The sequence below is a fragment of the Papio anubis genome, chromosome 15 (genome assembly GCF_008728515.1).
Source record: "Papio anubis isolate 15944 chromosome 15, Panubis1.0, whole genome shotgun sequence".
NCBI lineage: Eukaryota > Metazoa > Chordata > Mammalia > Primates > Cercopithecidae > Papio > Papio anubis.
In genome coordinates this window covers 20,914,016-20,930,765 of record NC_044990.1, presented here as the reverse complement: position 1 = coordinate 20,930,765, position 16,750 = coordinate 20,914,016, and the positions used below count along the sequence as shown (strand labels likewise).

Genomic DNA, 16,750 nt, shown 5'->3' with positions numbered 1-16,750 from the left:
AGTTCACTGCAAGTTACACCTCCTGGGTTCACGCCATTCTCCTGCCTCAGCCTCCTGAGTAGCTGGGACTACAGGCACTCGCCACCACGCCCGGCTAATTTTTTTGTATTTTTAGTAGAGACGGGGTTTACCATTTTTATTTTTAATCACATGGTTCTTCTGGCACACCCTTTCAAAAAATGTAATGTTTCTATTTCACTTAATTGCTGTTTAATTAATATGCAGTTCATAAGTGAGGAGGATAAATATAATAAGTCACAAAAGATAAGTAAACCAAACACTGTTTGTTCATTCCTTCTGGGCTGTGATTTGAGAATGTGCAGGACAATACACATTATTTTATAAAGATTCCTTCTTATTCTTTAGGTCTCAGTTTAAACATCACAGAGAGTAACATGGAATCACAGCTAGGTGTTAAGAAACACATCAAAATGTTACAGTTCTTTCTCTGGGGAGAGATCCTGGAGGGTTTTTTTTTTTTTTTTTTAAATACTAACGTGTATTTCCTAAATTAACTACCATAAAACTAGGTTGTTTTCGCAATCAGAAACAAACAAACAAACAAATAAACCCTCTGTTAATCATTTTCCTAGCCTGCAGAGTGTTGTTCCAGTCGATGGTCCTAGCACCTCTGTGAAATGAGGAAGAGCAGGCACAGTGCCCCACTGCTGCGGCCCTTCACACGTCTGTCACTCTGTCTTTCTCCAGCAGCAGCCTCTCCCTGTTTCCAGATACTCTTTTATTGCCTCGTGTTACCAAACACACTTTCTCTTTTGTTCAGAATGCACTCAGCCTGCTCCTGCTCCAAGCCTTGACAGGATCCCAGCTCGTCTTTTCAGCTCAGCTCAAAACATCACCTCTAGATGGAGCTTAAGGTCCCAGCAGAATAACTTGCTTTGACCTCCATCTTCCAATGACTCTGGGTTCTTTTCTCTGCAAGAGCACCTTGTTCTTTGCTCTGGGATTCATCCCCGAATAATGACTCTGTTTCCTGGAACAGGAGCAGGACCCAGTTTTCTTCCCCACTGTACCCCCAGGACCCAGGCCAGTGCCCAGCAGAGGGGAAATACTCGACTGCTGTGTATTGAATGAATAAATGAACTTGATTATACAGGTAAGGAAATTGAGGCACAAAGACTTAACTAACCTGATACATTTGCAACCTGTTCACTCATATTTTCTTTTTAATTTGAGGGATACTTCAACACAAAATAAAGTTATTAAAATAGGAACAGGATCAAATTTAAAATACATTGAAAACATTTCAAGGGCCCAGCTTATAAATGGTGAAGGAGAATATGCAGAGGCTGCCTGACTACAAGCTCAGTGCTTTTCAACTGCACCATGCTTTACCAAAAGTGGGTCTATGGAATCTGTGTTGACTGGCAGGGCTTATCTCTTATTGATTGTTTAGGTGACTTCAATCTTCAGGGTTGAACCAGAATACACTCGGGGCAGCATGTTTTCCCACTAATATTTTGCTACAGACACAACTGTGAAACCTATGGCTTCTGCCCAATGAACCCCCTCAGTCACCACAATTGCACAATGAGGCAAAGGAAATATATAAACAAAATGGCTTGAAACATAGAACACAGACTCAGAAGTTACAGCCACAGAAAGCAGTGAGATACTTTAGCTAGTGTGACCCCTGACTATTGTGAACACGCCGACCAACACATTTATCCAGCGGCCAGTTGGCCCCCAGAAAGCAGCTCACCAACATGACTTGGCAGTACTCCCTGGGGCTACACTCATTCCTGGTGGCACCAGGCAGGGTGCCAGGCATCACCCTCTGCATGCGAGACAGCAGGGCAAGGTGCCCGAGGCTTTGAGACAAAAACATCTGTCGAAGTCACCAAGTTGTTGGTTGCCTGAGTTCACCCCCGCTGGGTGAGTAAAATGCCAGGCCATTTCCAGGATCAGTCCCTGTCCCTGTGAGGGACATTGCAAGCTCCAGAACCCAAGCCGAAGGGTCAGCTGACATGGAAACGAATGCAAAAGCCTCCCCATCACCATCAGCAGGTGGGTAAGGGTTGGCAGCAGAAGCTCAGTCCCTCCTGACTCATGCTAAGATCCTAAACACAAGGCGTGAGCCATTTCTAGATGACAGCAAAGCAACTTGTAGAAATGCAAATTAAAAAAACTTGTCCCATAGTCTTTTTTTTTTTTTAACTGTGCCTTTTCAACAAGATGCCAAATAACAGCTCGATGATTTTTTTTTCCCCCCATAGAAAAGACTGCTTCTGGAAGTGGGCTTTTTCCTTTTTTGTTGTCTTATTCTGTTGGTTTTTTAATAGGCTTAGAACAACTCAGGGACAGAAGGGTCCTTAAGTATCATCCCCTCCAGTCCCCGACCCATGCAGTGGCTGCAGTATTTTCTACTGATTTAGTCACTACTCTGCTTTCTAACAGAGCCATCAAGATACGTAAGAATCAGGCGGAGCAAGTGTTAGCTAAAGCAAGTTAGCTCACCTTACCAGAAGGAATTTAAAGTTCAGAATCAAATTCCTTACCAATGAAACGTCCAAAGGGATTCCTAATCACTTTGCCATTTGATGCACCATCTTATTTTTAGAATCAGAATGGATACCTACTTCACACGATGCTTATGCCTATATTGTAATCTGTAAAAATAATGTGATTATTTGGAGGGTAATAGCAATATGACCAATTTATTTCCAAAACATCCTATTTGCTAGTCAGCCAATGAATAAATTACACAGTAACTTTTCCTGTGTGGTCTACTTCACATGGGCACATCTACATTTGTTTATTTATTCAATCAAAATACTTAAATTCCCACTATACATTAGGCACCATGCCAGACACTAGATGTATATAATGCTGCCTAAGAGACAGAACCTTCCCTCAGGAAACTGAAGAATTTAGCGGGAGATTCTTCATCCATCAAATCTGTACGTTCTAAACGTGGGGAAGATATAGAGGCTCCGGGTTCATGATGCATGGAGGTGGTAAAGCAGAAACCATGACCATGCTGGCCTCAAGACAGCCCAACACTAGCCTCAGAGAACTCAGGGGAAGCACTAGTATTTCTAACACATGTCTTTGCTTGTTTTTCTATTTTAAATCACTCACCTCGAGTCAGGTTATAAATTCTTGAAGATTAAAATGGATAGCCATCACAATGCAAAAGCAGAGTTTTATGTACTGGGTAATAAGAAGTCATAAAGCTCATCACAGGGAGAGTGTCAGAATGCAAATAGCATCCCCCAAATCAAAGACCAAATCTGGATCACAAGGCTGATCCTTTGTAGCTTGCAAAGTTGGTTGCTGCAAATGTATCACCAGAACTGTCTGTGTGACAGTGATGATCACCTAAAATAGAATTTAACCTGGTCAATGTCACTTTTATTTTAATTATCTCCAGCTCGGTATCCTTGGTGTGATCTCTCTATAGGCAAATCTTTTTCCCTTGGTTTTTCAGAACCTGAAATTCAGAACCTATAAATTCAGAACCTATTTTCCAAATGGGCATTTGGCTGTGTGATTTGGCTCACTCACATAACTAAGATGGCAGAAGTAGCCGGAACTCTACGTGCAGTCCACGGAGACATTCCATGCGGATGCACTGTTTCACAGGAAGCTAGCTGTTGGGTTAAGAAAACATATAGGCCAAACATACAATGACATCAGGCCTCCTTCCCTGACGCCAGCTGGGTGTTTGATGTGGTGACATTCTAAAGCCATGTGATGCCAGTTTCAGTTGTATGATTCATATCGTTAACCTTTGGAAATGCTGAACATAAATGAATGACCCTAAATTCTACCCAGCTGTACAAGAAACACTATTTGTAAATAGTCTCCTCCCTGTCATCATCCTCTAACTTAAAGAAATCCTTCAGTTAGTTCAGCAATGTAGGCAATTAGATCAATAGTTCATCAAGCAACTACAGTCACAACTTGCAAACTGCTTTAGCTCAGCTCCCCTCTGCTAACAATGGACCTAATCAGCATTTATCCTATAGTATCATTATCCGAAAATATCTGCTTAACAGAAGTGAATCAGAAGCAATAGCTTCAAGGATTGGAAGTCAACCAAGTTCCCTTTATGCTAGCACCTCATCACCAAGAAAGAAGACATCTGTCAAATCCATTATGAATTATCGTTTGAATTCTCACACACTCTTCTATCATGCAACTACAGACAGGGTTTGGAGAGATGGGCCAGTACCATCCTGAAATCATTTGCTGTCCTTTCAAAATGAAATATGAGAAATGCTAGCATAGTTTTAATGCTGTTTAGATTTCCCATGACCTATGTTCAGAAAAGTCATAAGCAATGGCACTTTTCTTGAAAATCATTTTCTGATACAGACTCGTGAAGTATGAATAATTTGGATATCTATGTAAAATGTTAACTTTAGTGCAATAGAAAAATTAATGAGCATGCACCATGCAACATGTAAGAGTGTTCAATGAGTCCTTACAACAGGGATGGTAGCAGAGGTCAAATATTTACAGCAACACTTCATGGCTTAATTCTTTTATTAACACTTCTAGTCATAATTCCCGAACAAGCAAGACAGTGAGTAATGGACCCAAATTAGATCTTCATTGCATTTCCCCCCACATCTTTCATTCTCAAAAGACCAGTCAGCTTGATTTTTAATTTTTTGGGATATGTCAAATAGACAAGCTTTATATAAAGAATCCATTTTAAGCACTTAGTGAATTCCAGATGTGATCAACTACATATCTAAAGAGCCACCTGATGCTATTTCCTCTGTGTCAGCCACTGTGTTTAGTGCTTTATGGACCAGATTTCTTAATCTCACACCAGCCCTATTGTTTTATATAATATTGTATGATATATTATTTTAGGTTATTTTTCTATTATTATTCTTGTTTCTTAGATGATGAGACTGAATTATAGAGATTTTCGTTACCTCTCTGCAGTCAGATAGCAAGTAAACAGCAGAGCTGGGGTTGACATCCAGTTTTTAGTGGCTGTGAAATGTCCAAGCATTCAACCCTTACCTTGTATGAAAGAATTCTTGAGAGCAACTGTATCACCTTCACATTTCTTCCAGTGCAAAGAATACTATTTTACTCTGTTTAACTCATTTCACGTTGGCCAGTGATTGAAGGGTGGTAGAAAGAGGCTGATTGATCATTTGCCAAATGACGCTATAAAATCAGGAAACCTGAGGTGGTGTTACTGCCATGTAAACTGACCAGAAGAATTTTCTGATAGCTGAGAAACTACTGGGGCAAGAGACAGGTGGCCACTGGTTAACAGGCTTGCTTAAAATTAAACAAAATCGGTTGGGTGCGGTGGCTCATGCCTGTAATCTCTGCACTTTGGGAGGCTGAGGCAGGCAGATCACAAGGTCAGGAGTTCGAGACCAGCCTGACCAACATGGTGAAACCCAGTCTCTACTAAAAATACACACACACAAAAAAAGTGTGGTGGCACGTGCCTGTAATCCCAGCTACTCAGGAGGCTGAGGCAGGAGAATCGCTTGAACCCCGGAGGCAGAGGTTGCAGTGAGCCGAGATTGTACCACTGCACTCCAGCCTGGGCAACAGAGTGAGACTCCATCTCAAAAAATAAAATTAAACAATATATTTTACAGCTTTTGTTGTTGTTGTTGTTGAGACAGAATCTCACTTAGTAGCCCAGGCTGGAGTGCAGTGGCCCAATCCCGACTCATTGCAACCCCTGCCTCCCAGGTTCAAGCAATTATCCTACCTCAGCCCCCTAAGTAACTGGAATTATAGGTGTGCACCACCATTCCTGGCTAATTTTTGTATTTTTAGTACAGACGGGGTTTCATTACGTGGCCCAGGCTGGTCTCCAACTCTTGTCCTCAAGTGATCCACCGGCCTCAGCCTCCCAAAGTGCTGGGATTACAGGCGTGAGCACCGTGTCGAGCCCAAAATCTTTTAAAGTCACAAAGTTGTAGCTATGCCCTAATCACAGAGATATTTTCACTATGTTCGATATTTTAGTGTGTTCTGAATTTGATTTAATCACCAGTGGAGATAAACTGTATAGACTACATGAAACTAAATAATCAGCCTGACTGAATTTTTAACAGGTTATCTTTATTTTTTTTTTTATAAGAAACAAGATATAAGAGTCCAAAGATTAAAAAAAAAATTAAGAAGTAGGAAAATATGCTGAAGTCAGACACTTGAGTAAAAAGATAGTTAATTTATTTAAAAGAATAGGATCTTAAGAGAGCCTTTTGCTGAAGGGTCTTTTAGTTGCAGCCACAAAAACACAACCCAAAGTGAATTAACCAAAAAAAAAAAAAAAAAAAAAAAAAAAAAAAAAGGCTTTACTGGCTTATGTAACTGTAAAGTCTAGGAGTTAAATCTGGCTTGTCAGAAAAATCACACGTTATCTTCAAGAATCTGTTCCTCTTGTGTTGACTTCCCTCTCAGACAGACTGTTTCTCTGTGGTAGTCTGAATGATCCTTAGCAACTCCAGGCTTACACCCTATCAGCTTAACATCCATCACAGAAACAAAGTTCCTCTTTCCTAATAGCTTTGGCAAAAGTCTCAGGACAAGCTCCCATTGGCTCACTTAAGAGTCACATGTTTATTCCAGATCCACCAATCACTATGGGAAGGAAGGGAGCTATTGGACTCTAGATCTGGTCAGATAGTCATTTCTGGAATAGTAGGAGAGAGTGGGAGAAAGGGAGTCGCTAAAGGAAAATAAGGCTCTTATTATAAAAGGAAGGAAGAAATAGGGTTTTGAAGACAAAAACAACAGATTCCTAGGATCAGGGAGAAAACTATTCTAAGGTCTTAATTCAATTTCTGACAGATAGTTTGATTCCTTTGCTAACCTGTACATTGCTTGTCTCTGATGAGTCTTTGTATGAGCATCTCACGTAGACAATAATCACTAGTTTGCTATTCCTGAGCAAACTCAGGAATAGTGGTGAGGAGAACAGTTCCTCCTCTATCCACTTGCAACTTCTCCACCAGGTCCCTGCAACTCTGCCATTAGAGTCTAATTCCTTTGGGTATTGAAAACTTATCAGATTTTTAGAATCTTATATTAAAATGCAAGCATCTTCATAAAGAAGCTTGTATCTTAAACCTTTACCAACTGTCAGACACATTAAAACGGGAATGAGATGCTGCTGAAAAGAGCAGCTGAAACTTACTGAGGAGAAAATTTGCTCATCGCAGTTTCACCCAGTGCCAACCCAGGCAACCATCCTTGTATCTGATGGCTAGCAATGATGAATGCATATACGTGTGTGTGTGTGTGTGTGTGTGCATGATTTCATCATAACTGTTTCAGTACAAAAGTAAAACATGTTCATTTTAGTAAATACATAAATTAATTAAAAGAATACAAAAATCAACTGTTCCGCCCCAAACCCATAACCCCAGCCTAATCATAACAAAAACATAGACAAGATGCCCCCAATAGTGGGGCATCCTACAAAATGCCTGACCAATATTCCTCAAAACTGTCATGGTTAACAAAAACAAATGTCTGAGAAACTGTCACAGCCAAGAGGTTCCTAAGGAGACATGATGCTAAATGTAATGTGGTATCCGAGATGGGATCCTGGAACAGGGAAAAAGACATTAAATAGAAACTAAAGAAATTCAAAGTATGAATTTTAGTTAATGATATTTCAATATTGGTTTATTAATGTAACAAACATATTCTACTGATATAGGATGGCAATAATAGGGGAAACTGGATATGGGATATATGGTAACTCTATTACCTCCTCAATTTTCTGTAAATCTACAACCATTCTAAAAAAAAAATAGTCTATTTAAATTATGTAAAAAAAATTGTAATCTCACTATTCAAAGTAAACATGTTAATATATTAGTATCTATATTTCTAAATGTTTTATCTATGTGTAGTTTTTTTATAAAAATAAATCGAAATATTTTGGATTATGTTTTACTGCTTTTAACAATAAGTTATGAATATTGTCAGTGTCAATAAATTTTTCTACAATTATATTTTTTCTGAATAAAGTTTTATGGGAACACATGAAATCCATTTGTTTATATATTGTCCATGGTTACTTTTGTTTGTTTTTTTTAATTTTTAATTTTATATTTCTGTGAGTTCATAGTAGATATATTTATTTATGTGGTACATGAGATGTTTTGATACAGGCATCCAATGTGTAATAATCACATCATGTAAAATGGGGCTTTCATCCCCTCACATATTTATCCTTTGTGTTACAAACAATCCCATTATACTCTTTTAGTTATTTTTAAATGTACTATTAAATTCTTATTGACTATAGTCACCCTGTTATGCTATCAAATGCTGGGAATTGTTCATTCTTTCTACTTTTTTTGTACCCATTAACCATCCCCATCGTGCCCGCACCCCAACCCTCCCACTACCCTTCCCAGCCTCTGGTAACCATCTTTCTGCTCTTTAGTTCCATGAGTTCAATTGTTTTGATTTTTGGATCCCACAAATAAATGAGAATATGCTATGTTTGTCTTTATGTGCCTGGCTTATTTCACTTAGCATAATGACCTCTAGTTTCATCCATCTTGTGCAAATGACAGGATCTCATTCTTTTTTATGGCTGAATAGCACTCCATTGTGTATATATAGGACATTTTCTTTATCTGTTCATCTTTGATAAACACTTAAGTTGCCTCCAAATTTTGATTCTTGCAAACAGTGCTAAAACAAACATGGGAGTGCAGATATCTCATCAATATACTGATATGCTTTCTTTAGGGTATATGCCCAGCAGTGAGATTGTTGGATCATACGGTAGTTCTATTTTTAGTTTTTTGAGGAACCTCCAAACTCTTCTCCATAGTGGTTGTGCTCATTTAAATTCCCACCAACAGTGTACATGTGTTCTCTTTTCTCTACATCCTCAGCGGCCTTTGTTATTGCTGTCTTTTGGATATAAGCCATTTTAACTGGGGTGAGATAACATCTCATTGTAGTTTTGATTTGCATTTCTCTGATGATCAGTAATGTTGGTTATCTTTTCATATATACATATATAAATATGTGTGTGTATATATATACATATTTACCTTATGTATGTCTTCTTTTGATAAATGTCTCTTCAAATATTTTGTCAGTTTTTAATCAGATTTTTTTTTTCTATAGAGTTGTTTGGGTTCCTTATATATTCTGGTTATTAATCCCTTGTCAGATGGGTAGTTTGCAAATATTTTCTCCCATTCTGTAGGCTGTCTCTTCACTTTGTTGATTGTTTTCTTTGCTGTGCAGAAGCCTTTTAACTCAATGTGACCCCATTTGTCCATTTTTGCCTTGGTTGCCTGTGCTTGTGGGGTGTTACTCAAGAAATCTTTGCCCAGACCAATGTCCTGGAGAGTTTCCTTGATGTTTTCTTGTAGTAGTTTCAAAGTTTGAAGTCTTACATTTCAGTCTTCAATCTTTTTTTTTTTTTTTTTTTGAGACAGAGTCTCTCTCTGACGCCTAGGCTGGAGTGCAATGGCACGATCTTGGCTCACTGCAACCTCTGCCTCCTGAGTTCAATTGATTCTCCTGCCTCAGCCTTCCAAGTAGCTGAGATTACAGGTTCCTGCCACCACATCCAGCTGATTTTTGTATTTTTATTAGAGACGGGGTTTCACCACGTCGGCCAGGCTAGTCTCGAGCTCCTGACCTCAGGTGATCCACCTGCCTTGGCCTCCCAGAGTGCTTGGATTACAGGCGTAAGCCACCATGACCGATCTTTAATCCATTTTGACTTGATTTTTGTATATGGAAAGAGATAGAGATCTAGTTTCATTCTTCTGCATATGGATATCCAGTTTTCCCAGCATCATTTATTGAAGAGACTTTCTTTTCCCCAGTGTACGTTTTTGACACCTTTGTCAAAAATGAGTTCACTGTAGGTGTGTGGATTTCTTTCTGGGTTCTCTATTCTGTTTCATCCGTCTACATGTGTGTTTTTATGCCAATACCATGCTATTGTGGTTACTACGGCTCTGTAGTATAATTTGAAGCCAGGTAACGTGATTCCTTCAGTGTTGTTCTTTTCGCCTAGGATAGCTTTTGTTATTATGGGTATTTTGTGGTTCCATATAAATTTTAGAATTGTTTTTTTCTATATCTGTGAAAAATATCATTGGTACTTTGATAAGGATTGCATTGAATCTGTAGATTGCTTTCGGTAGTGTGAACATTTTTACAACATTGATTGTTACAATTCATGAACATGGAGTATCTTTCCATTTTTTAGTGTTCGCATTTCTTTCATCGGTGTTTTATAGTTTTCATTATAGAGATCTTTCACTTCTTCGGTTAAATTAATTCCTAGGTATTTAATTTTATGTGTGACTGCTGTAAATGGGATTACTTTTTAATTTATTTTTCAGGCTGTTCACTATTGGCATGTAGAAATGCCAAATTTTTGTGTGTTGGTTTTGTATCCTGCAAGCTTGCTGAATTTGTTTATCAGTTCTAATAGCTTTTTGGTGGAGTCTTTAGGTTTTCCCAAATGTAAGATCATATTATCTGTAAACAAGGAAAACTTGACTTCTTACTTTCCAATTTGGATGCCCTTTATTTCTTTCTCTTGTCTGATTGCTCTAGCTAGGACTTCCAGTACTATGCTGAATAACAGTGGTGAAAGTGGGCATCCTTGTCGTGTTCCAAATCTTAGAGGAAAGGCTTTCAGTTTTTCCCCATTCAGTATTATATTAGCTGTGGGTCTGTCATATATGGCTTTTATAATGTTGACGTATGTTTCTTCTATACCCAGTTTTTTGAGGTTTTCACCAAGAAGGGGTTAACTTTTATCAAATGCTTTTTCAGCATCAATTGAAATGATCACAGGGTTTTTGTCCTTCATTCTGTTAATATGATGTATTATACTGATTGATTTGTATATGTTGAACTATCATTGCATCCCAAGGATAAATGTCACTTGGTCATGAGGAATGACTTTTTTTAATGTGTTACTGGTTTGCTAGCATTTTGTTGAGGATTTTTGCATCCATATTCATCAGAGATATTGGCCTGTAATTTTTTTTTTTTTTTTTTTATGTGTCTTTGTCTGGTTTTGGCATCAGGATAATACTGGCCTCACAGAATAAGTTTGGAAGTATTCCCTCCTCCTCTATTTTTTGGAATAATATGAGTGGAATTCGTGTTAGTTCTTTTTAAAATGTGTGATAGAATTCAGTAGTGAAGTCATCAGGTCCTGGACTTTTCTTTACTGGGAGACTTTTTATTACAGCTTTGCTCTCATTACTTGTTATTGGTCTGTTCAGGTTTTGGATTTCTTTATGGTTCAGTCTTGGTAGGTTGTATGTGTGTAGGAATTTGTCCATTTCTTCTAAATTTTCCAATTTATTGGCATACAGTTGCTCAGAGTAACCAATAATGGTCCTTTGAGTTTCTGCAGTATCAGTTGTAATGTCTCCTTTTTCAACTCTGAGTTTATTTATTTGGATCTGCTTATTTTTTTTCTCAGTCTGGCTAAAAATTTACAATTACGTTTAACTTTTCAAAAACCAACTTTTTGTTTCACTGATCTTTTGTATTATTTTCTTTATTTCAATTTCATTTTTGTCTGATCTTTATTGTTTCTTTTCTTCTACTAATTTTGGCTTTGGTTTGCTCTTGCTTTTCTAATTCTTTGAGAGGTATCTTTCTTTTTTAATGAAGTTTTTCTTCTTTTCTAATGTAGGCACTTAGAGCTACAAGATTCCCTCTTAGTACTCCTTTATACAGCCATATTTCAAGGCAGCATATATATCTACCTCAATTTATTAAGCGGTGCTTTATAGTTAAACATTTAGTTGTTCCTCATTTTCTTTTTTTTCTTTGCTCTGAGGTACGTTTTGATGTTTCAAATTTTCTAACATTAATAAACAATGTTGTTTAGTGTTTCATTTGCCTGTTTTTTTTTTGTTTTGTTTTACAAAATGGGATAATATGTTTTATACTCTGCTTAAGTCACTCACAATACATTATAAACACCTCTCTGCATCAGTGACCATGAACTACAACATAAAGTCAAAACCTTGCCCCTTCTCAACAGCTGCATCCACTAATAAGCAATACCCAAAAAAGTTTTTTCAAGTTGGGGCTTTGTAAAAACCATGACAGAACATAGAATTACATCATGAATTAAACACAGTTTATTATCAGATGAACTGAATAGGAATTTGCATTAAACAACCCACAACCAGAATATTTATTTATTTATTTATTTATTTATTTAATATTGAACTCTCTTAACTAGTAATGGCCCCTCCTTAAGAGGTGTGACCAAAAGCCAGTTTTCTGTTCTAGTTATTGACCTGGACCTATTTAGGAGGTTATTTGCTGGTCCTTGTTACACCCTACCTCGGCCCAGAAACCACAGTAAACATCATTAGATGGTATCAGGATTTATCTACAAATTGTAGAGAATCCCAGGCCTTTCTGCAATTACTCAAAAGTTGCTTTTTTATTTTTAAGTGCAGAATCTTCATTTCCTTAGTTCTAACCATGTCTATTTTTATTTGCTACTTCCTTGGTTCTAACCACGCTATTTCCTTGGTTCTAAGAATGTCTGTCATTTGCTACTTTATAGATTCTAATTATATAATGAGACAAACTATATGGAGGACTCAGTGTGGCACATAGCAATTACTCAATAAGAGTTATTGGTTACTATTATCTATATGAATGCTGTAAATACAAGTCTCCTATGAGTCTAGAGAAAGACTGCTGTCAAATGTCTCACTGTGGGAGGAGGAAGGGTTTTAAAGCCTCCATTAGCTTTTGGCCAGACAGGATCAATTTCTAATCTGTGTAGTTCCTGAAATATTTTAACCTTTCCATTGTGTAGTGTTATTTACTTTCTCTGTATTTCTCATTCTCACAATAGCCCTCCCTAGCAGCTATAATTACACTTAAGAGGCAACCTTTCTTCTGCTCCACCAGACCCCTTCTATAGAACATTAATCATGATGATATGTATATTTTACACATCTGAACAGAAAATTGGATTTCGGACAAACAGACACACAAGGAATATGTGTATGTTACATAAGTCATAGTCTAGCTGTTCCTTCATCATCCCGTTTGTGAACTGGAAATTTCAAAGTATTTGCAACATTCCTAATTATGTGACAAATATGAAAATATTTAAATGACAATAATTAAGCTCTGATGAATAAAGAGCTTTCAAAAAGAAGTGCTAAAGTATGTAAACTCACTTATTAAAGTAGTGTTGGTTTTGCTACTATAGTATTTAGACACCAGAGGGTTTTTTTTTTTTAATAATTTCAAATTTTATTTTAGATTCAGGGAGTGCACATGTAGGTTTGTTACGTGAGTATATTGCATAACGCTGACGTTTGGCATAAGGATGATCCTGTCACCCAGGTATTGAGCCTAGTACCCAATAGTTAGTTTTTCAACCCATGCCCCTCTTCCTCTCTCTCCACTATAGTAGCCCCTAGTGGCTATTATTGCCATCTTTATGCCCATGAGTATCTATTGTTTAGCTCCCACTTAAAAATAAGAACATGCGATATTTGGTTTTCTGTTCCTGCATTAATTCACTTTGGATATTGGCCTCCAGATGCATCCATATTGCTGCAAAGGACATGATTTTATTCTTCATATGGCTGCATAGTATTATATAATGTGTATGTACCAATTTTTTTAATCCAAGCCTCCACTGATGGGCACCTAGGTTGCTTCCATGTCTATTGTGAATAGTGTTGTGATAAACATATGAATCTTTTTGATGACATATGAGTGTGTCTTTTTGGTAGAATGATTTATTTTCTTATGTATATATACCCAGTAATGGCATTGCTGGGTCAAATGATAGTTCTGCTTTAAGTTCTTTGAGAAATCTTCAAACTGCTTTCTACATGGCTGAGCTAAAAACATTCCTACCAACGTGTGTGTTACCTTTCCTCTACGTCTTTGCCAGCATCTGTTGTTTTTTTGACTTTTCAATAGTAGTCATTCCGACTAGTATAAGATGGTATCTCATTGTGGTTTTTATTTGCGTTTCTCTGGCGATTAGTGACATTGAACATCTTTTCACATGTTTCCTGACCACTTGTATGTCTTATTTTGAGAAGTGTCTGTTTATGTCTTTTGCCTTTTATCATACTATAAGTTCTGGTATACATGTGTAGAACGTGCAGGTTTGTTACATAGGTATACACGTGCCATGGTGATTTACTGCACCATCGACTCGTCATCTACATTAGGTATTTCTCCTAATGCTCTCCTTCACCTAGCCCCCCACCCCCCGACAGGCCCCAGTGTGTGATGTTCCCCTCCCTGTGTCCATGTGTTCTCATTGTTCAACTCCCACTTATGAATGAGAACATGCTGTGTTTGGTTTTCTCTTCCTGTGTTAGTTTGCAGAGAATGATGGTTTACAGCTTCATTCATGTCACTGCAAAGGACATAAACTCATTCTTTTTTTATGGCTGTATAGTATTCCATGATGTATATGTGCCACATTTTCTTTCTCCAGTCTGTCATTTAAGGGCATTTGGGTTGGTTCTAAGTCTTTGCTATTGTGAACAGTGCTGCAAAAACATATGTGCACATGTGTCTTCATAGTAGAATGATTTATAATCCTTAGGGTATATACACAGTAATGGGATTGCTGGGACAAATGGTATTTCTGGTTCTAGATCCTTGAGGAATCACCACACTGTCTTCCACAATGGTTGAACTAAATTATACTCCCACCACAGAGTAAAGCATTCCTATTTCTCCACATCCTCTCCAGCATCTATTCTTTCCTGACTCGTAGATGTGTAGTGCTATTTCTGAGGCCTCTGTTCTGTTTCATTGGTCTATATATCTGTTTTGGTACCAGTACCATGCTGTTTTGGTTACTGTAGCCTCATAGTATAGTTTGAAGTCAGGTAGTGTGATGCCTCCAACTTTGTTCATTTGCTTAGGATTGTCTTGGCTATACGGGCTCTTTTTTGGTTCCACACGAAATTTAAAGTAGTTTTTCTAATTCTGTGAAGAAAGTCAATGGTAGCTTGATGGGGATAGCATTGCATGTATAAATTACTTTGGGGAGTATGGCCATTTTCACAATATTGATTCTTCCTATCCGTGAGTATGGAATGTTTTTCCATTCGTTTGTGTCGTCTCTGATTTCCTTGAGCAGTGGTTTGTAGTCCTCCTTGAAGAGGTCCTTCACATCCCTTGTAAGTTGTATTCCTAGGTATTTTATTCTCTTTGTAGCAATTGTGAATGGGGGTTCACTCATGATCTGGCTCTCTGTTTGCCTATTTTTGGTGTCTAGGAATGCTTGTGATTTTTGCACATTGATTTGGTACCTGGAGACTTTTCTGAAGTTGTTTATCAGGTTAAGGAGATTTTGGGCTGAGATGATGGGGTTTTCTAAATACACAATCATGTCATCTGCAAACAGAGACAACTTGACTTTTGCTCTTCCTATTTGAATACCTTTATTGCTTTCTCTTGCCTGATTGCCCTGGCAAGAACTTCCAATAATACATTGATTAGGAGTGCTGAAAGAGGGTATCCTTGCCTTGTGCTGATTTTCAAAAATGCATCTAGTTTTTGCCCATTCAATGTGATATTAGCTGTGGGTCTGTCATAAATAGCTCTTATTATCTTCAGATATGTTCAATCAATACCTAGTTTATTGAGAGTTTTTAGTATGAAAGGGTGTTGAATTTTATCATAGGTCTTTTCTGCGTCTATTGAGATAATCATGTGGTTTTTGTCATTGGTTCTGTTTATGTGACGGATTATGTTTTTTGATTTACATATGTTGAACCAGCCTTGTATCCCAGGGATGAAGCCAACTTGATCGTGGTGGATAAGCTTTTTAATGTGCTGCTGGATTCAGTTTGCCAGTATTTTATTGAGGATTTTCCATCGATGTACATCAGTAACATAGGCCTGAAATTTTCTTTTTTTGTTATGTCTCTGCCAGGTTTTGGTATCAGGATGATATTGGCCTCATAAAATGAGTTAGGGAGGATTCCCTCTTTTTCAATTGTTTGGAATAGTTTCAGAAGGAATGGTACCAGCTCCTCTTTGTACCTCTGGTACAATCTGGCTGGAAATCTGTCTGGTTCTGGGCTTTTCTTGGTTGGTAGCCTATTAATTACTGTCTCAGTTCCAGAACTTGTTATTGGTCTATTCAGGGTTTTGACTTCTTCCTGGTTTAGTCTTGGGAGAGCATATGAGTCCAGGAATTTATCCATTTCTTCTAGATTTTCTAGTTTATTTGTGTAGAGGTATTTATAGTATTCTCTGAGGGCAGTTTGTATTTGTGTGGGATCAGTGGTGGTATCATTTTTATCATTTTTTATTGTGTCTATTTGATTCTTCTCTCTTTTCTTCTTTACTACTCTGGCTAGCAGTCTATCTATTTTGTTGATCTTTTCGAAAAACCAGATCCTGGATTCACTGATGTTTTGAAGGGTTTTTCGTGTCTCTATCTCCTTCAGTTCTGCTCTGATCTTAGCTATTTCTTGTCTTCTGCTAGCTTTTGAATTTGTTTGGTTTTGCTTTTCTAGTTCTTTCAATTATGGTGTTAGGGTGTTAATTTTAGATCTTTCTTACTTTCTCCTGTGGGCATTTAGTGCTATAAATTTCCCTCTAAGCACTGCTTTAGCTCTGTCCCAGAGATTCTCTCAGGTAGTTCTTGTCTACCCATATACTTGCATAATAGTTTAGCTGGTTATAGAACTTCAGGTTACAAATCATTTTTCCTTAGAATTTTCAAGACATTGCGATGGAATCTAAATTTTTATCA

At 37.7% G+C, this 16,750-nt stretch overlaps 1 long non-coding RNA gene across 6 annotated transcripts in view; it reads right to left on the bottom strand.

Annotated features, from left to right (window-relative positions):
* Positions 1-16,750, bottom strand: part of LOC110741680 — a 165,423-nt gene that overhangs the window by 75,872 nt on the left and 72,801 nt on the right. The gene's annotated exons all lie outside the window — the stretch shown is intronic.